This window comes from Plectrocnemia conspersa, unplaced genomic scaffold (genome assembly GCF_051122295.1).
Source record: "Plectrocnemia conspersa isolate PC_06_02 unplaced genomic scaffold, ASM5112229v1 ptg000011l, whole genome shotgun sequence".
NCBI classification, from domain to species: Eukaryota; Metazoa; Arthropoda; class Insecta; order Trichoptera; family Polycentropodidae; genus Plectrocnemia; species Plectrocnemia conspersa.
The window spans coordinates 23,813,800-23,837,437 of record NW_028277175.1 but is presented as its reverse complement, the minus strand read 5'-3'; positions in this window follow the sequence as shown (position 1 = coordinate 23,837,437).

Genomic DNA, 23,638 nt, shown 5'->3' with positions numbered 1-23,638 from the left:
ATATAACCACGAAATTAAGGAGTCTATAAAACAAGAAATTAAACCTAGTGCATAAATCACGTCCGAGAAAACGTTGGCACCCTTAATTTCTAACACCCTTCATAACCAAGTCCATGACATTATCCCCAGGCCAAATCTAGAGTCTTGAAGAGCACGCTCGCAGTTTCGCTGATCGAACCTCTAGGTTGGCACTTGGAGCGTAGAAAATCTACGGCCTATAAAGCCAGTGCACGCACAACGACCCGTAATTAAATTTAATTGCGGACCAGGCCGTTATAAACCCTCGGTGCGGCCCTGCGTATTATGTAGGGCTAGTGAAAAAAAATCAATTTCGGCAGTAATACAATGACCTCCGAGCGTTCAAAATTCACGAGCCAGGTCGTCACGTCTATACCTTTAATATCCCTCACTCAACGTTAGTATACTCACTTGGGAAAAGTTGAGCCAAGTGTTTCAAAGTAATAAATGCATTATTAAAATTTGACGAATCGCTTTCATAGTCGCCTTTGTTCTCGTAAAAAGTTTATACTCTTCTTTGCGTAAAAGACAAAATATTTAGCTACTTATATACGACATATTTTATACAGAAAAATTTACAAAACAATATTTCTAAAAATATTTCAAACCCACGTTAACTTTAATTTTTTGCTAAAAACCTAAAACTGGTAGTTTATATACGTGATAGGATTAATGACATATGTATCAAATCAATATTTTTTACACAATATTTAACTTTTGACACAAGTATGCAGTGTTGCCAATTAAAAGAGTTTTCAAGCATGCAATTAGAGATTGAATGGCGATTTTATATTTGTTTTTTATTCTAGTTTACCAAATATCTATAAATACTCTTTATTATCTATACAGTTAAAAAGTTTTTATTGAGTAATAAATATAAAACAATATTTAATACATAGATACACATATGACTTCGACCTAACTTTATTACGCTCTCTTCGACAAGACTCTAAGTTATGCCGTTTATTTCTAATATCTCTCCTTTTCAAGATTTTGCGACTGGAAAGCATTCGACATACGAATGTTTGATATTTAGTGGTATGAGTGAACACATATGAAAATTTCGTTTGATCCGAATCACAACATTCATTTGAATACATAGATCCATATAAGCTTATAATTTATAAAAATACAAAAGTTAAGCTAGTTTTACGCATGATTCTGGTAAATAGTAATCTGCAAAAAAAGTTGAAAGTTTATGTTTAAATTTTTGAGGTTATTGATATGTCAATTTATTATACATAAGTGGTTTTCTCGTAACATGTATACATGCGATTAAAGCAAAATAAACTTTCGTAAATAAATTTTGTTTTTAACATTTCAATTAAACTTATTACAGAAATGCAATATATTTTATTAATTTATTAAAAAAAACCGTCAGGCAAAAGCCTCAAAAATGAGGTAGATTTTTGTATATAAATATAGTATCATTTGTTATATAACATTTTTTTATGTCTTTGCGTATCAGTTTTTTTTTATTTTTTTTAAAATCCGTTGAAAATCACCAGATTAATGACTTTGCTATTTAGCTCAGTTATAAAATGAAACTATACTTTCTAAGCAAATTATTTATTTATTTATTTATTTATTAAAATTATAACCATCGTGACCTGACAGGCAAACCCAATGCGTCACGATAGTCTTAAGTACTAATACATCATAATACATACAAATATAAACAAGACAAAACAACAGACACAAATCACCTCAACAGGTGTGCATTGTCCCATACGAACTGAACCAAAACTCCATATGTGCAAGAGAAAATGTCAATATTACTATGGACAGAATTGAGCAGATAAATAGCCTTGGCCAGAGAAGAGTTGGCAAGTGCTCCAGTTCTAGACTTAACAGGCAAGAATAGTGGACGCGACCGAGAACTATAACCACCTTCAGGAGCCCACATTTGAAGCTGCTCGAGCACTGAAGGATTGTCTACGATGCCCTTGAGCAATTTCCAGAAGTGTTTAATTACATAAACACTTCTGCGAGTCGACAAAGAAACGTATCCCAGGGCTCCCAAAATAAAAGCACTGGGAAACAAGAACGGATAATACCCGTATTCCTTCAAGTATAAATATCAAAGAAATTTACGTTGTACTTTTTCCAGCTTTAATTCATTACATTGATTCATTACGCCTGGGATCCAAATGATGGAGCTAGTTTCTAGTATGCTGCGGACTAGAGTATCATAAAAAGTGCGCAGTACTAAAGTATTTCTGAAGTAACGCGCATTTCTCAAGATAAAACCGAGCATTTTTAAGGATTTGCTATGAGTCTCTGCAATGTGCTGGCTAAATTTCCAACGTTCTTCGAAAGTCACTCCTAAATCCTTAGTTGAAGAAAACCTTTCCAGAAAATATCCGCCTAGATAGTATGAATATTTTGCCGACGTTAACGACCTTGAAAATGAAATTGTGTGACATTTCTTTACACTGAAAGGCAATTGGTTATAGCAAGCCCATTTCCATATAGAGTTGAGATCCTCCTGTAGGTCGAGGGAATCAGAAATCGAATGCATTTTCTTGTAAATTTTCAAGTCATCTGCATATAATAAAAAATCTGAATGCTATATTGCTGTTTCTATGTCATTAATGAACAATAAAAACAACAATGGACCCAAATTGGATCCTTGAGGTACTCCAGTAGGGGTCTTATATCGTTCTGAAAAGGAGTTATTATACTTGACGAATTGATATCTATTGGTCAAGTAATTTGAGAATAGATTTATGAGATCTTCAGAAAACCCGAAATTAGATAACTTTTTTACAAGTAAAGCATGGTTAACTTTATCAAATGCTTTTTCAAAATCTGTGTATACGACGTCCACTTGTACACCAGAGTCCAATGATTTTGAAAAATAGTTAGACAAAATCATTAGATTAGTGACAGTGGATCGAGATTTACGGAAACCATGTTGTTGGTCGAGAAGCATACACCTGCAATGATTAAAAATGTATTTATGCAAAACAATTTCAAATAATTTTGCAGGTGATGAGATCAAAGCTATTGGCCTGCAATTGTCAATCTGAGATTTGGGACCCTTTTTATGAATCGGAGTGACTTTTGAGCATTTCCACAATTCTGGAAAACAAGAGGATCTCAAAATTAAATTAAATATAAATTTTAGAGGCTGTAAAATACCAGACTTGCATCCTTTCAGAATGTAGTCTGGAATAAGATTTGGTCCCGAGGTAAAAATGGACTTTAGTCTGCTAAATCCATATTCCATATCAACCAAACTAAAGGTTTTGATTGATAACAAAGATGACCATGAACGATGAGTCTCATCGTAATTAGAATTAAACTCTAAATGTGACCCATCATTATGGTATACGGTTTGAAAATACCTAGCAAATCCATCTGCAATCTTTTCAGAACCTTCAAAATTGATGTTGTTCCAACTCATCGATGACAGTAAGGATTGGCCATCGCGTTTTAAGCTAACGAATTTCCAAAATTTTTTCGGATCTAAAATTATTGACTTTTCAGTCTCCAATATAGTTGCGATGGCAATTGGAAATCATCAATTTTGCACGCGATCGCAGAGTACGAAATTCTTCATACATGAGAGAATTTCGTGTTCGTTTCCAGATTTTATGTATGACAAATGAAAGGTTGCTCAAACTAACAAAAACAATATGATAATTCCTCCTACAGATTGATGTGTATCTTACTAGTTGTGTATTACGATTAAAAATAATTAGACCGGCTTTATAAATAAACAATTAACAATACAGCAATAGGATATATTAACAAAATATATTAATGAAGACTTTCAAAATATTTTTGTTTAATTAACAGGAGCGATCATAGGGGGCATGGATTAATCATATACCCTGATTGGTTAAAATAAAATTATTTACTATTCGTCTAAACAGAAAACATGCAAAATAATTTGTAAGCACTAGGTCACACATAATACAAGCAATGCTTTTAAATGTCTACTCTACTCCACAACTACACTACTAAGATTAATCTAAACTTTTCTGCATTTGACACCAATGTTCGACACTGACATCTGATTTATGTGTACATACATATTCCTTTGCGAAGATAAAATCTTATTAATGACCCCCAACATCTGAGATCAAAACTTTGCAAAAGAGATGAAAAACGCTTAAAATAAGTTCACGATATGTTAAACGTTAGTTTAGACGCAATTAAAAATTAATCTTTAAATATGATGATTAATAAATATATTCTAGGCTTTGTATATTTACTTTCTAAATAGCTCTTGAATTTATCAAGAGTATTAGTCATTATTATTTTCCTTTTAGGGATGGACATTAATCACAATCATGTATAATTTAATTAGATCAAATCTGCACAGGGGTTGTAATTTCTACTGAAAATTAGTAGGGCCACACAGTGCAGTGTAAATAATTTGTCCCCTCATTAATTATTTACGACTCATCTCGCGGGTAGGGCATGCGAATCGTTTGAGCGTTGTATGGCGTGACTAAAAGAATTATCCAGGCTCTCGTAAATTGTTTATGAGACCTACTAATATCCGGGCAGATTACAAACGAAGGTCTGAAAGGGACCGGCAGCCATTATTCTGTTCGGCACGATTCGAATCACGGTCGTTGGTTGTTATATGTTTCAACAATGACCGGCCGATGGTAACGCAGCACAAGGGTGTTATTTGCTCTAAAGACTCAAATAAATAACTCATCACACACACACTAATTACTACACATTTTTTTAATACACATAAATACACTATGTAGTAGAATACTTCGCATTATAATTAAATAATTAACATCAACATTTATTCAGGAGATAAGGAAAATCTAGGAAAACTTATTCTTAAATGAATAAAAGTGAATTAGTTTATATTATAAGCTGTGAATTAAGGTGTAGGATCATAATACGTCGGTATATCATAAATAGCAACATACGAACTTTGCAACATGTTTTTTAAAACAATCTCGTACGACTTAAAAACCCACTGGCGTAGTTTGTAAAGAAAGCCAGATAACGCTAAATGTATTTTCTTGTAACACAAAAATGCATATTTAAATAAACACATACATTTGACACAAGACTATTAAAATAACAAATTCGAGAGCTATTAATGTAGAGCGATGGTAATATTAATATTGACCCTGAATAATATAATTATAACCATTCAATATTTTTATTCCGACCGTATGCAATTTTATTCTAACCGTTTGATATTTATTCTGACCCTAAATAATATATATATGATCAGCCTGTTAATGTAATATAATTCTAGCCAAGATTTGCTTTTTATTGCGACGCAAAGATGATTTAAATTCAGATCATTTAATTTGTTGCCTTAGTAATAAACTACAATCGTATAGTAAATTAGTAAATTATTAAATTAAATTATTGACATATTCTACTTCTTAATCGATACGTAACATCGAGTGCTTACGTTGTCCCAAGAAATAATACTAATAAAATAAACTCTTAAAATAAATCACTGGCAATTTATTTTGCGAGACACACACACGCCGCGAATGACATTGCTTACTCAAGCAAATATACAAATGAGGCTGTAACAGATACATGCCTACTTATGTACATATATCGTGTATTTTCCATGTGTATGTTATCCTTACAGACGCACACTCGACGACGTTTCCGTTCCAGTACGTATTCTATTACACCGAACGGCTGATTCTTGTATCCGGCGTCGACTGTACTCGGATAAAATTTATTTGCAAAGCCGTATTCTTAGATTTCTTTTCCGATCGTATCAAGTATGTGTATCAAGTGGATAGTATATATTAAACTTAGTATTATAACATAAATAGTAATATAACATTGTGCTACTTTATAGAGCACCCGAACATTTCGAAGCAATGGTTTAATGAATGGTAGTGAAAATATTTCTTACGAATATTTATTATACTTTGCGTTTGTGAAGAGATATTTTCATTGCAATTATATTGTATTAAAGGCTTTGAGAGTGTTCAAAAAGCAAGCAATAATTTTAGTTTTAGTCAATAGTGTAAAATTATAAAATTCCTTCTATAGAATTGAATAAAATAAAATATATTAAAAGTCAGTACATTTCGTTTGACGAAAGACCATGGGTTATGCTAGGTTTAGTTACGTTAGTTTGAGTTGTGTTACGTTAAGTTAAATTAAATATAGCTACATATGTCATGAGCCAAAATTATGTATAGAAACTACAGAGAATGTAATTTTTTCTAAGTATATTTAATAGTATTTTCATGTGATGTTTATAATGTTTAAGATAGAGGTGCACAAAAATTTTTCGTGTAAATATTATTTAATACTCCTATAAAAAATTATTTTATAAAGATTCGTTACATTGAATAATGATTTTATCCTATTTATAAAATAAAATTGTCGATTTAAAGAAAAATTTAATTTTTTTTTTTTAAATTAAATGAAATATAAACACGAGTGAAAAACGGAAAAACTTTGACTAACGTTGTTGATATGAACAAAAATAAATCAAGGACTCATAAACTTTACACGATTCAAGACAAAGATGGAAATTATTAGACGTTCTGATAGCGGTGAGTCTTTTGCTTCAATCGGACGTTCGTATGATACAAACAGGTCTACGATATGTTCAATTTTGCAAAATAAAAATATAATTAAGAAATATGTTCAAAATTGTGAAAAATAAAGATATATTTCTGCAATCTTTAAAGATGTTTCCAAAAAAAACACAGCAAAAAAAAACATAGATGTAATGGAAAATCTTTGTCATCGTGGATCAATGACCAACATCAGAAAGATGTCCCTCTGAGTATTTTAATTATTCAAGAAAAAGCTCTATGTTTGCATAAAGATTGGAAGGATAGAATAAAAAAAGATTTTAACATGGTTTTTCAATCAAGTAACGGTTGATTTTACAATTTTAAAATGAGGTATTATTTTCATAATATTAAATTTACTGGAGAATCGGCTGATGCGGATAAAGATTCTGCAAAAGAATTTATTTCCTAATTATTCAAAATTATTGAAGATGGAGAATATTCCTTTAGCCAAATATTGAATGTAGATGAGACAGGTTTATTTTGGAAAACTCTTAAACAATGAAAAATATGAATAAAGCCTTCACGCACCTTGACAAATTTTTAAATATGATGGAAGATTGTAATCCCAATGGAGAACGCATATCTCAAGTGCGAGGGCGATCAATAAAAACATAGCATGTTATAAAATACTATATGTAGAAAAGAAAAAGAAAAGTGGAAAACAGTTAACTATTGATAACTTTTCAAAGGAAACACCCGCAAACCCCACTTAAACGTGTTTCTTAAACGCCTCTTAAACATCTTATATTTCTTGATAAATAAATATTTTAAGATACACACAATTTCAATTTTTTTTACTTCCCTCGACTTTCGTACATTCAACATTCGCACACATTTTCAGGAACCAAATATGTGCGAAAGTCAGGGCCGCCTGTACTCTCCATTACACGCATCTCACTCTAAATACCTGATAATTTGAAAATTGCTATTATACCTATACCTAAACCTAAAATATTTTTTTTTTAAATGAGACTAATTAACATGTCGCCAAAACAATCTATGCAATTATAATTTTTTTATCTCTTAAAGATCAACTAGCCGATATATTTTTCTAAGTGTGTTTCTAGCATTAACTTTTCCATTGTCAAATAAAAAAAAATATAAAATATTTGAAAGACCAACTATAAGCTTTATAATATTATAACTTGTTTTGAAGTTATTCTCTGCTAGAACGACTTTTTTGTTTTCAGGTAGCTAAAATATGATAATGACGTGTACGCCAGCTAACTTCCCACTGCATTAACTTCATATAAAAGTATCTTTTACATGCAAATGAGGTAAACGCTGAAAATCCACTGCACGCACACATACATATATACCTTCTGTATGCAAATGCGAAATAATCATAATCACAAAGCTGTGTCCCTGCGGAGAAAGTCACAGTCGGTGTGCTAAACACGTTTAAACTCTAATCACAAGCACACACGTAGCTATACTTAATACAAACATACATGCATAAATTATAATATTCAAATTGTAGTAATGTGACAAACACTAGCGTTGATTATTTTATTACTGTGTGGTTTAGACTTAAACCGCACACTACTGTGGCAAATTGCGTTCAACGGTCAGTCGAACCTGAATATTAAGTTGGTTGACGTTCGCCTGGAAATAGGTGGACGCTCTGATCAACTTATTGGAATAACAAAGTGAATTATGTATACGAACGATCGACGCAAATTACTGACTTGTTTAAAGTTTAATTGGCGTGCTATGTGTACAAAGTTTTGCACAAATGAAATTTCAAGGGAGCACGGTTATATAAGCAGCAATTTTACATACCAAATAAGATTTTTTTAAATTATATATTATTATTTTAATACAAAATATAACTTACTAAGAAAAAAATAATAAGCTAAACTTGTAAATAATAAACCTTTTTGAAAGAACACAAAATTATGTATTTTCTATTCATAAATGAAATCCGACAAGATTCACACGGACAGAAAAAATACAAAAATTTCAATGGCACGAGCGAAAAGCTGAGAGATTAGGGATGACGCAGCAATATAAATTTAAAAAGTTACATAAGCAAGTTCATTCTTGAGCTTTCCGCCAAAAGACAAAATTGTTTACAAATTTTTAACACTCGAATTTACCTTATTTTTGCTTAAGTAATAAAATAAGACACTTAGGTCAGAAACCTTTCCGAAGGTGTTCGTGCTAGAAGTTTGAAAATATGCATACTTTCTCGGATCGAAAGTATTTGAATTACCAATAAGTTATTTAACAGATATGTATCTTCGAAAAATGTTTTTAAATAAACAACTACAAGTAGTAAATAATACCTTTATTGCTGCAAAATCCAAGATATTTGGCTTTATTTGACTTCTAAAATTGTATAAAAAAATGTTTCAATGAGGTAACTGATTTTGCTATACTTGTTGTTGAGTATTTGGAAAAAAAGGATTGTAACTTAAATAACATATTTTCAGTTTTTAAAGAAATTGGTTTCCCACCTTTGATAACACAACCGATATTGGTAGATATAACTGATGTAGTCACGCAGTATCAAGAAAAACTCTTAGAATTGTTAAAAATAATGAATCTTTTAAAACACTATTCAACATAAAAAATACAATGACATGGCTTTGTGTCGACACAGAAACGAAATACCAAATTGTGATAAGTTTAGCAAAAAAATTACTGTTACCATTTCCTTCGTCATATTTAGTTGAATGCAGCTTTAGCGCTGTAAATGATTTGTGATTAAAAAATGTCTGGATATTACAAACATTGGAGATTCAGGATTTAAATTAACTAAATTAATTCTTTGCAGCACACATAAAGCACAAAGATAGCACTAATTTGCATATTATTTTCTTCAGAGATATACATATGTAATATTCCATACATTTACTAACACGTAAACCATCTTGGACGAGTTGATAAAATATTAATCTTTACTATATAAATATTGTTTTTCGAGACTAATTTCATCTTAATTATTATTATAAATATAAAAATAAAACACTCAAAAAGAGGTCTTTATAAATAAACATAAAAGTAGCGCAAATAAATAATTATTATTAACATGTTTCTAAAAAGGTAGTAACTTATGATAGGTACTTAACTTAAAAATTGAAGTTTCTTCTACTAAAACAATAGTTTATTAATAAATTAATATAAACTTTTTATACATATTTACTTACAAAAGTCAGCAAATCTATTTTCTCCATACATTTTAGATGAATATATTAAAGCTCTTTGCTTACATAACTCTAATTGATCTATCAATATCTTTCAATACTAACATTACACAATCATTAATCACATTAAATCAGCCACATCCGCCACCAGAGATCTACATATTTCTTTTTGAAAATAAAACCCAGAGGTGGGTACTGATCGCGCTTCCCTAACGCCACCCTATCCTGAGATATCTCGAGACGCTCTGCAGCATTTCGAGCGGCATAAGTCTATCTCGCACAAGGCCGCAAGGCAATGTTAATCTCATATGCTTTAGAAAGACTATGTACATATTGTACACGGGTGAAATACACCTGAGTATTTTCCCAACAGGCTAAGCCCTCGCCCAACTCTCCTCCTCTTTACCGCCCACTTTCAGCCCCTTTCGGTATCTCTTTCACCCCCAGTCAGGCCTCGCCAGATCAATAGAACCAACCGGCTTGCAGAACGCAGACCAAAATAAATCAAGCCTTTTATATCTGCCCATCTACCGGCCGGCCGCTGAGCAGCAATTAATGATACAGGTGTTCTCTGATACTCGGGTATTGCTACGGATGCTGCGTATTTTGCGTCTTCGGGATGGATATTAATGGAGCTGAGCTAAGAAGGATCGATTTTAATGTAATTTTGTGTTATTAACATTTGTGATTAATAGAATATATTACGTAGAAAATAATATTGATCACAAACAAACCTTACTTTTCGGCTACATAATTTCGTAATATTTATTTATTTGTTTAAATAAAGATCATCATATCCTTGAACAGGTTATCCAATACGATAAGCAAAAATAGTATGTAGTATAATATATAATAAAAATTGTAAAGAATCACAAACTATTTAAATGAAATGTTACGAATCGGACCAGCTCCTCGTAGCTGACATTAAGCATGTCAATGTACAATGTCAGCGTATTACGGAGCCTTTTCTTAATAATTTTCCAGATATATTAATTATATATATGTAATACACATATTACTGGTTTATAGCCATTTTCATGTTTACAGTTAGTTGTCAACTAAATTCAATAAAAAATAAGAAAATTAAACAAGACGTAGGTTATGAATTAAAGGAAAAAAATTAAAAAACTTTTATAATTTAAGCGAAAGAAAAACAAAAATACAGAAAACAAACAAAATATTGCTCCTTTCATTGAAGAGAGGTGTTAGCAAAGTTTGTCTACGTTTTGTGGAAATAATTGCGTATTTTTTTATTTGCTTGATTTTAATTTTCCACTTTTTGTGATTTATTCGCGATTGGTTTAAAACCGTAAGCACTAGTTAAAATATTTGTATCGTCAACGCACATAAATAAACGCGTATTTTTTATTTTTTGGAATATCGATCGTATCGATCGTAAGATAAAAAGAAACAGCCCAAGCAAACTTCCTTGAGGAACTCCAGCAAGAATTTTACGCGGGATTGAGTGTTTCGATAACATAGCTTCTAATTTTCAGATATGAGCGTAAGCATAGTAGATAGTAAGAGGGTTTGTTTTTGTATAATTTATGAAACAAACCGTCATGCCATACTATGTCGAAAGCTATTTCAATATCCAACATTAAAAGTCCGTTCTCTTTTTCATAAAAAAATTCGCACATATGTGCTCCGTTAAACTAATAATTAAATGTGCTCTCAAGTGATTTTCACAGAAACCTAACTGTTTTTATTCTTTAAAAATTATTTTAAACACATAAGGATTATTTTTTTAATATTTTACTAAATGACACTAATAAGCTAATGGGGCAATAACTAATCGGATTTGTAAGATTCTTGTCGGAATTTTTTGTCGGATGAATTTTAGCGCTTTTGGAAAATACGCAAAAGATAGGCAGGCGTTAAAGATGTTTGTTAAGTAATGAATGCAAATTCCAGGAAGGTGTTTAATCAACGTGTTATTCCAAGATTTATTTTATTTTTCAAGTTTTTAATAACATTTAAAATACCCCGTAAACTAATTTTGCGAATAAAAGTCTTACCTGCCGCGGATGCTTTTATTTTTCTTATCAATTTATTTACTTTATTTTAGTTTTAGAGTGTTCAAAAATTTTAGTAAGGTAGTACGGTACAGAAAAAGCGTTAGCTGACATCTCTACCTTATCCTGATCCGTGTCAGCTAAAATATTATCAGTTAATAACCGAGGAATTTCTGTGTATTAATTTTTTTCTTCATAATTAATTATCTGCTGATTTTCAAGTTTACCCGACCACGTTTCGTTTTTTCCACTGATTTTCTATTTTATTTTTAATTATATTTAATTTAATAATCGATGGAGTAAGTGCAATATAATTATGAAAATTTTTACGCATCGGTACTGATAATATTTTAGCCTTTTATGAATAGGATTAGGATACTGTTTTAGCACTTAAACCTAGAATGTTAAAACGTTATGATTCTGTGATACAGTTTAGATAATATGACTGGCGTCAATATAACCCAGTACCAAAATGATGAAAGCAAAACATAAATAAGACCTAGAGATGAACGTCTAGATAAACTGCATTGGAATGTGATTTGAAAATTACTCATTATATTTTTACTAAATCTCCCTGAATACCATGACGTGGATATTATTATTTTTTGTATACGTTTTCTCTTAGTAACTAGAAGATATAAAACAATTTAACGCGAATAACCCTTTATTAGCGAAACCATTGTGGTCGCTTCCCGAAGTCAACAAAAGATACGAGCTATAATCATTGCTGAAACACTTATCTTCTAACCCAAATATCATTAATAAATTGTTTGATATGTAACAAACGCTAATGTAGATTTGGTTATTAAATAACCAATGTTTCATCGCTCTTTAAATTTTAAGATGTTTTAAATATGAAAATTTATTTTTTGCTTTTGATTGTTAATTGAAAAATATTATAATATATTACAAGTTACCAATTGATTATTTTAATACATTTGTGTATTTATTGTAATATGACAAGCGATTGCCCAATGTGTTAGAACCGAGTAAATACAATAAACAACTACTTCATTAGTAATGAGACATATATTTTAATAATAAAAACTACTAGTACAGCTATCAATTAATAAATATATATCAATGGAATTAGGAAAATCTAGAAAAACTTTATCTGGATAATAATTTAGAATAATAATTATAAAATAGTTATAATATAATATTATTCTCTCAAATACAATAGAAATTACAGTACGAATCTTTCAGGTTTTATTACCTAATTTTTATTAATAAGTCGAGGATTATAATTATCATAAGTAGAACACTGAATAAAAATATTACTTTTGAAATAAATATCAATTACCACACCACCAGAATTTTTGTATTGTCTAATTATACTCTTTCTGAGAATTTCGGTCCAATTGGATTTATTTTTAAATTATTTATCAATGAAATTATTGTTAAATATGACATGAAAAATATAAATGCTTATGCTTCTCAGAAAAATCGTGATTTTAATATTCATTTTCTTATTCGAGCATTTATGAAAATTCCTTTTTATCGAATACTAAAAATTCTAAAAATAGTTAATGCGACTTAAGCAATATAATAAAATATGCATGATTATATAACCCTAAATTTAGATTTCAATGATAAATATGCATAACTTCAACAGCTAACAACTATAATAAATTACAAAATATTCGCAATTTCTGTCTAAATATCTATGTTAGTATAATATGAAAATCAATTTTGTTAGTTTTTACGTATAGTATTAAAATAATAATTGGGTTTTTTATCAAAGTAATGTCGCTTTACATGATAGCTTATTCATTCAAAAAGTATATAAGTAGTATTTAACTTTGTCTATAAATAAAGAAAACAGTAACTGATTATAAACAATCAATATTGTAATGATTTTTAAATTAAAAAATGTTTTTTATAAATCAACGACAATCGTTGTTTTTTTTTAAATTGCCACTTTATTTTATTATCAACATAAATTTAGCACATTTTTTGTCAAACCCATGATTTAGAGGCTACATTTTCTTACTTTAAAAATGTAGCGTCTAAACTGTCAGATCAAGATAATGTAAAGTAAATTTAAAATGCGACTCGTAAATTATTTACATAACTGTGTAACAAAATTGCCTTCATGTATATTATAATATGATAAATATTTATACTGTATACCTCGTTGCGAAAGTGATTTAAGATGGTCAATGTACTAGAAAGCAATATATTTTATTTCTTAATGCCTCGTAAAAGATATATTACTGGACACACAAAGCTTTTAGATGAATTCAATGTTTCATATGGGATTTTTCAAAATAGAAATTAAATAATAAATCGCATATTATAAAAAATTAAACATGGCAACTGTAATTCATAAATTATACTGAATACCTTTTTTAAGTGAATAAATAATAAAATGAATAATGACAATAATTATTTAACTTTTATTTTTATGTTGCACTAAATCATACACTATAGCTCCTTATTTTGATTAAAGTTACTAAATAGACAAACTTAATAAACACTAATCTTCCGTTTATTATTTAAGCTTTAAATACTTATGATTAAGGCTAACCGATTTTTTAGTCGAAACAAAATTGTGCATACCATAACGCTCGTTTCAACTAGAAATCAATTAAACGGCGGGTTGTTAACGACTTTTTCCACGAGCTCTCGAATTATCGACAGCTGACACATTTTCCAGGGACGATCGTGACAAAGTGTCGGAAAAACGGGGAATTTCGGACACTCCATATCGAAATAAGCTTCCGAAAAGTTTTTGAGTCCAACGCTGGAAATACGTCGAGTGATCGAAATGAGAAACGACTTTACGCTGGGGCAAATGGAAGTATATCGTTTGTGTATTTAATTATTGTTTTATTGGGTTTGAGTTATTTTAAACAATGTGATAATTACTTAAAATATATAAACGTACCAGTATATAATAATTTACAAGTTAAAAAATAGTAAATGTATTAGACATTTGCCCATGAGTAATTAGATATGCGCCTGTCCGAGTTTCACATCGAACGCTGTGCGCGAAATGATCCACAAGACTTCCTACTCGGGCTGTCGTTATAGACAACCACGCTTGGTGAAACTCGGCGCGCTTATTTTGCTTATTTGTCTATCTAAAGTATAGAACCCATTAATACATAACCTAAAACAACTGTATGTATTAACCATCAATTGGATGCTTACTTTATTGAGATATGAATGAAAATGGTAATGCTAGTATGCTATTTTTTTAATTGCTTATTCATAAGAAGGCCAACTATCGTTGCATAGAGCTCGATGAAGCGCTCAATAGCATAGTAGTTAAGCCTTATTATTACCACGTCTTAGTATGATAAAGTTCTCTTGTTTTTCACTTCAAGTACTGCGAAAAGATATCTCTTCAACCTGACACTTCTGAGTCTTAGGTTTTAGTAGTACCCCTAGCCTAGTCTTAAAGTTTTACTATTTTAAGCTTTTTAGTGATTTAAGCAAATATAATTAATAAAATTAATTATGTTTTAACGTTTATATATACACAGAAATTTATAAACAAAAAATAAATATTGGAATATTTAGTAATTAAATTTTGCCAGGATTAATTTAACCTAACTTATCAAATAAACTATCCTTATTATTACTGTTTGTTAGGTTAGATTAGATTGTGCTATGTGAAGTTGGGTTGTGTTTGGTAATTGAATTTGATTGCTATATATTAGATCAAGGACATCCATATAGTATCATAAAGATATTAATAGTTACTGTTTTTTTAATGTCAACTAATGTTGTCCTGACCAATGAGACAGGAAGTTTTAATATAATATAAAGCTATGTAGTTATAAATAATTAGAATAATTTAAATTATGGTACGTACTCTAATACTGCATTTTAATTATAAATAATTAAAATGCAACATGCAAGTCTCTGTAGTCTTGTTTGTTTCTAAAACCTCCATTCGTCTGCCAAAAACGGGTTGAACACTGGGTTCTAACCGTAGTAGCTGGATCAGAGTTCACATGAAGAGAGAAGCAGCTGTTTTTTTACTATTCTCTGTCTATGTTGATAATCGGTAAAGTTTCACTGGATAAAAGTTTGCATGAACTCCAAAGTGAGTCCAAATTGGGAGTAAATGTAAAAAGTTTTTGATGAAGTGCTGATATAATTTAAGTTTATTACGAATAAATTATATACTTTATGGGTAATAAATACAGAAAATTTTCGAGTAATTATTATTTCTGACAATTTTTTAATTTTATTAAATATAATAATTAATATTATCAAAAATCTTGGGTATCCAAAAATGAAATTTAAATATTTCAATTTACTTAGGGTAAAATAATATCACCTATGGTCGACTGGCGTAAATTTCACAGTTAATTAAAACGGTTCGTTTCCTTGCTTAATTAAAATTCCATGAAATTGTTTTTATCAATCTAGTTTTTGTATCTTTACGATTTAATATTTAATTAAAGTTGATCGCCACAATAAAGCGGCGTTTATATCCGATTATTGGCTCTCTTTTTATCTCTCGGCTAACAATATCTCGTTTCGCTTTGTCCCCGCCCTGATAAAGTGCAAAGATTACGGAGGCACCGTTATTCGGGGGGCCTTAATTGCGCCATAAAAAAATAGTCGAAACCCCTCGGTGTAAATTTGGCGGAGATCTCGGCTTGGCTTGGCAATTTCTCCTCGTTATCTGCGGCCGATCGACATTTTTCAAAATTAGCCCTTTCATTTGTGAAATTGCAAATTGAATCGACGGACAGTGTAAAATCCAATGTTAAAACGAGATAAGTGTAATTGTGTAAAATTTCAATAAAACAGAGACGACGAGGGAGAAATAATGGAGTTTATCGGAACGGCGCCGGTAAACTTTAACCGTAGTTCGAGTTAACGTAAAGTTTGCTAATGTAGAAAAACATAGCAGTATATATTTTGCGCGATTACGATTATTTAAAATACTGAAAATAAACTTAGATTAGTTATTGAATTGCTAAAATATAGAATAAATAAAAATATATTAATTTATTTTGATACGTATCGATTTAAAGATATTTTTGACTTGAAACATAAGTAAATTAATGCACTCACGAATAAATAAAAAAAATTCACAGTAATATATCTAAGCCTTTGCATATATCAAACAGTTTTAAAAATCAGATAAAAAATCAGAGACTGGCAGTGTATATAACAAAACATTTAAAAAAACAAAAACAGGCACTTTCATAAATCATCTAGTAAAAAATGGTAAATCAATTATTTAATTATTATTAAATTTTAGTTGTTTTTGTATTGTAAAAATTTAATACCACGAATTACTTTGTAACTTATTACATTAACGGGAAATTTGACAAAAGCATGGCAGAAATTAATAATATATCAAAGCTGCCAGTTTGGGTCTAGTAAACTGCAACGTATGTATATCATGTTTTTGTCAGACTTCGTAGAACTATGTATTAGTGAGGTGTAAATTGCGAAAAAGAAACTGTTAATAACAAGTAAATGGACCTAGATGTTAAATGGTATAGACCTGAAAATGTTCAAGATGCAGAATTGGTCGCAAAAGTTAAGTCAAATTTATAACGATAATAAAAAAAATATTATTTTATCCGCCACTGACTTAATGCAAAATAAATAAATGGTGCGATTCAACACGGAATTATTTAGGAGATATGTGCATTTAAATTAATACTTTGTTTCATAAATTGTTTGTGCATTACAATAATACAAAATGAGCATTCAATAAATATATTTATGTTCAACACTAAATAATTGATCAAGCAAGATTGTATTTGTAGTGTGCAGTGAAAGGTATGATTTGTGCATTAAAATAAATAATCTGTGCATTAGCGTTCCGTTGGTGTAGCCAAGCAGCTAAGCTAAGCAGCACGTGGTCGTATTTGGATGGGTGACCGCTTGTTGACACATTAAGTGGTAAACCATATATGTAAGATATATCTTGATTAAATTTATACAATTCTTCTTTTAAATACATTTGTTGCAGAGAATTAATCATGTGGTGTTCACTGTTCTGCCCAACGACACCAGGTGTCACCAACCAGTCTCCGACATGCTGCTCAACTTCGGTCGTTGGCTACACCAACGAAACGCTAATTAATGCACTGCTTATTTATTTTAAGGCACACTACTAATAAAATGTTGATCAATCTAATTATTGGCACAGAAAATAAAATTGAAACTTGCAACTGCTGTGTTTATGGCATTAACAAATGATGAATAGAGCATAGGGCTCAGTTTAGACCATTGATTACTCCTTAAGAGAGAAAATATTATTTTGATAATCAGCTACTACAGATTATAAACTGTCTACAGTTGCTCAAATAACAAAGTAATAATCGGGTAAAATCATTTGAAAAACAGAGGCTTGACATTTTTATACTAGTAACCAATGACAAACATTGTCAAAAGCTTTTACAGAATCATTGTATACGATGTCTACCTGCTTAATTTAAAATTAAAAATTGAAATTGTTTCAAAAATGGGTGAATGTGAAACGCTGACAAAAATGTGTTGAAAAATAAAATAAAAAATATCTAACTTTATAAATCCTCATGGCAAATTTGAAACTTCATTCGTTCACTTCCCACTCAACATAAACGAACGACAGTTTCACCGTGCCGCATGTACACGCAAAGGGTTAAATGTTTGGGTTATTAATTAAAATTTATCTCTGAGTGCTTGTATATGAAATTTTTCCGCTTTACAATTCCAGATGTAATTACATAGTGTCGTCTCACGTAGGCGGATGGGACAAAAAGGATGGTAGAAAAGTGTTATATAATAATACAACATGAAACGTGAAAATCGTGTATGTTGTAATATATTATACACGAAATAACATATTACATATATGTATAGTATACATTTCAATTTTATATTACACAATATAATTGAAAAATAACGGCGATATTATCGTTGATGTGCTATAAATTGTATATATTGATTTCCAATTAGGCCCTGCGAGTCAGGGCCGCATTGCGCGTAAATAATAATAATAAAAAATCAAATGTTACTATACACGTATAATATAAAAAATGCAAATTTGCGAATTAATGCGTAACGAAATTCGTTAAAATTTCAAATTTATTTGTTAATTAAAATTTGCGCAGCACAAATGAAATATTTAAATTTTTAGCGAAGCGCCCCTGGCGCCTGTGGGGAAATGTGACAGATTTTTGCTAAAAAAACGACCGACGAGAATTTTATTTCACGAAAAAGGCACAAAGAAATGATATATACGAAATTGAGGTCCGCCGAATCTCATTTTTGAGTTTTCACGTCGATGGACCTCATAGAGAATATTTTCCTCGCTTTTCTCCCACATCCACGGCCGTGTGTGTAACTCGATATCAACGTATTTCAAAGAATACTTGTTTATATATATATTTAGTTGGCATATAATGGAACAAACATAAAAACTGCCACTTTGTGGATAGGTACATTTTATTATGAAGAAACTTTGTCTATGTTGGTTTATTTGTATGAAAAAATAACGTTTGCTTATAAAAACTATTCATCGATGCTTGTTACCAAAATTTCTATCAATAAAATAAAATTTAACGAGTTTTTATCTATGTATATATAAACCTGTTCCTGAATCTAAATTTATTTATTAATGTATTTAAATACATGTGCAAGGCATAACAGCTTTACAGCAATGCCCAATACACGAAGAGAAAAACACAATAAAAAAATATTTATAAAACGAAGGCCTTCCGGAATTTTTGGATTGTGAATATTCCCTACCAGCAACTTGAAGATACAAAAACAAATAAATTTGAACGGTGCTGCTAATTAGGAGCATAGTATCCGAGAGGCGTAGACCCTCTGGTGATGCTGCATCTTTGCTGGGCGCTGGGCATCCAAGTAACGCAGTCCCTCACCGTGAGACTCACTTCAATTGCGCTTTAGGACATCAGCTTTCTGCGGAGTTGGTGTCCAAATGGCCAAATACAAACAAGTTTGCTAATAAAGGCGACTGAAATACAAATGTGCTGCTCAGTTTTTGAATATTGCATGAGCTTTGAGAAACAGAATTTCGGCGATTTATAAACATCAAAATTTTTATATATGAGCGACCCCTTATCTCGCCGACCCTTTTTAAATTATTATATTTTTCTTTCGTCAAACACATCACAATCACCACTAAGATTATTTACTTTTGTTCTGTGGTTCTTATTAGTGCTGCAAAATTTTGTGAATTATTTTGTGATAAAATATATACATATGTACCTTAAAATGAAAAATAAAATAAATTTAGTTATTAAACAAAAAGCGTACTCTTACTTTTAGAAAAAAGTTAAAACAAAGAAACGGTTTCTAAAAAAGTACTGTTTATTCAAAAATAAATAAAAACAAAAAAAACAATAATATTTTTGCTGCTCTGTTATTGATATTATCTTGTAATTTTCTTTAAAAAATAGGTTTAAAAAGATTATCTTAAGCTGTCGCTACATATGCACGATAGTTCTTGATGTACTTTAAATAACTAATTAGTTTATAGATATAAAATATACAATTGCTCTCCAGGCTTAAATATATAAGAGATTTCATGTGGCAAACGATATAATAATTGTCTACAGAATCTTTTTATATTTTAAAAGTCATAGTGTATTTTGCAAAAATAACTAAAAAATTAGGATACTTTTTTAAAAACTGAGACACAGAAATTAATTGAAGATAAAAGTTTTTTTAAGAAGCTGATACTCTAATTATATAAGATAAGGCTTAATTTATTTATCCAAGTAGCGAGAATTTTTTTGTAAAAAAAAATATTTTACTTGAAGAAAGAGAGATCCGCTCATTTGTCTGAATACGCCTAATATTTAAATTAGATTTGTTAAGAATTTTAAAGACAAACAATACTAAACTCAAGAGCAGGAGAGGCAATATATAAAATTCTTTTCAATAAATTTATATAGTATTTACTAATAAAAATAGTATCACATTATTTAAAAAAGTGAGCCTAAAATGGCATTCAAAATAAATTTTAAGGTCGGCACAGATCAGATAACGATCCTTTTTTGTTTAAACGTTTCAGAAAAAATGCAAATGCAGTGCTTTCATTGAGATCTGATTCACGCATTTCTACAACTTTTCTTATTCAGAATACCGATCTTGCACAATATGCTGGTAATTAGATGGCACCCAAAAACTGAGTACTGCTAGAATTTTCAGATTGCGTAAAATTTCTACAAGGTATACACGTCGATGCGGCCAAATAAATTAATATCTCAGCATACATTGCAAATTTATATAAAAAATAAGGTTGAGTATTGTTTTTATAGCATTAAGTCAGTTGTATTATTAACATCTAAACAAAAATAAATGTTTAATGATACCGCAATTTTATATTTATACAAGAAAAGGACAATATTTATAATTTTTAAAACATATGAAAAGGCTTAAATATTGCTCTGATATATGTATATAAATATATATATGCTATGTACATATGCACATGTATTATAATATGTATAATAAATCATATATTTATATTTACAGAGCATCCATATTCTTATTCAAGCCAAACATTCGACGGGGGTCATTTTTCAATCTGTCGCAGACAGCCTTTATCTGGGATGGAGACGGTTGATCCCGGGTGATGAAACTATAGGACGCAGTTCGCGAACTTTTTCGCGTCCGCCGCGGCGAAAGGGTTAAAAAGAACAGAGAGTTTTTGCATTCCAAATCCAGGGATTTAGAACTTTTGCTTTCGTTCCGCGAGAGAAATCGGGGATTTGCGGCGGGAGCGGTCTTTTACGGGTGGCATTTTACATTACCGCCGGATAAATAGGGGGCTTTGCCCCGGGTGCCCGCTCTCAACCTTTTTTCAACCCTTATTAACGACCTCGAACGCAAAAATTAGCTTTTATTGACAGTATGACCTTTGAGGTGTTTTGGAGCTCTGTCTGGGACTAAATATGTACACTGAGAATAATATGTACACTAAATATGTACATTAAGATAACGTAGAAGTAATAAAGTTATTTGTGCACATATAATTTAAGAACAAATAATTAAGAAGATTTTTTTGTTTCATTCCTGCCAAAAACTTCATAAAAGTATCAATCTCGACTCATTGCTATTTTTGTTGACCAGAAAATATTCGAGTAAGTCAGAACGTAACGTATACTAACTGTAGTTCCTAGAGTCGGTCATAAAACGCATATTGGTAAACAATGTTGAGTGTTAATCGATAATCCCTGTCCTTTTTATCACTACCTGCTCTAAATTCAGCTGTGAATTTAGCGTATTTAAATCACTACTCGTTTTTATAACTATAGCAGTTGTGAAGCAAAATATCTACAATACCGTTCCAGCAAAATGAATCGCTAGAAATGCCTAAAAATATTTTAAGATCGTTGTTAAGTTGAATGATTGACCATTTTTACTATTCCCGAGAATTCAACGTTACTAACAAATATTATAAGCTCGCAGTCTTACAATTCTTATTAAATATTAACGATAGTACACCTAAATGTATTGCACGAAGGGGATATGAGTGTAGTTCATATAATATAACGATTTTATAGAATTTTATTTTTTTTTCCAATAGATGCTATCATTATTAAAAAAACATATAGTTTTTTCACAGTAGATTAAGTTACTTCTTATTTCTATTAAAAGACTCGATAAATGAAACAGTATCAGTTCATTTAAAAAAGCATTTCTAAACCTTCTATTTATATAACTATATATCTTATTACATTGCAAGAATAAAAAAAGGACATTTTTATGTCATTATTGTATAAACAAGTTAAATTTAACTATCTATTCAATTCATCAATTAGGCAAGGCAAATATAATGCACAAATTACTGATGTAGAACAAATAAAATATGTTCTCGGTTCAAGTGTTAATTTTAAGCTAAAATTTTAACCACTATTTTTAAATGAAAAATGAAAACATCTACAATAAAATAAATCAATTATTTTAAAATACAAACGGTCAAAAATTTGTCTTGTTTTTAGAACATATAATAACTTAGTAATAATAAAATATATAGTTTAATAATAATAAAAGTTTTAATTTTATATTAATATTTAAATAACAGATTAAAATGGTTAAAAATATTGAAGGCTATATTTTTTATACATAAAAATATTTTTTATCCCTTGTAACATCTGAGCTTTTAATATAATAAAGACAATTTATAAAACATATTTTTTAACTCCTTTTGCCCCTTAATAATTCTGCGTTAAAAATCGACATTTAAACTTAATGTTGGATAAAAACACAAAGAATTAGAAACCGCCACATTTTCTGAAATATGTACGCTTAACAGACCCACCAGAAAGCGACGGAATTAATTTTTAAGTAATTAACAATTATGATTATGGCTAAGATTTCAACGATGTTTATCACGCCCAAATGTAATTGTATTTATTTAAATGCGTGAGTAAGATTATCTAAGCTATTGTCATGCTTGAAAGAAATAGTATTGTATACATTTATCTGCATGTAAAGACCGTAAAGTCACCAAATAATGTACTTATTTAAGTTTACTTCCCTACATAAACACAAGCGCCAGTTACACAAAAGCGTACTAAAGAGAGAAGAAATAGAAATAAAAAAGCAACTATTTATTTACTTCGAGCAGCATTTAGCCATCAACACATATTTGATGCATATATTAATTGTTCCAAGCGACAATATTACATTTAATTTTTAATACTGGTATGAAATCATAGCGCCAAGCTGTACCAGTAATAACAATAAATACCCTATGGTGCGATTTTTAACCCAATTTCCGGCATCTGATCACACGTCTTCTAGTCACAGTAAGAGTACGTGCTCTAGCGTGTTTTTATTTTTGTATTTATTTACACCTTTCATCGCGTCCGTATGATTGATGTTTCCACTCAGTGCTGAGGTCCACTTTTTCATATTTCATATCCCCGTCGCGTGCCCTTTGAAGTCGACGGCGAAGCGTCTA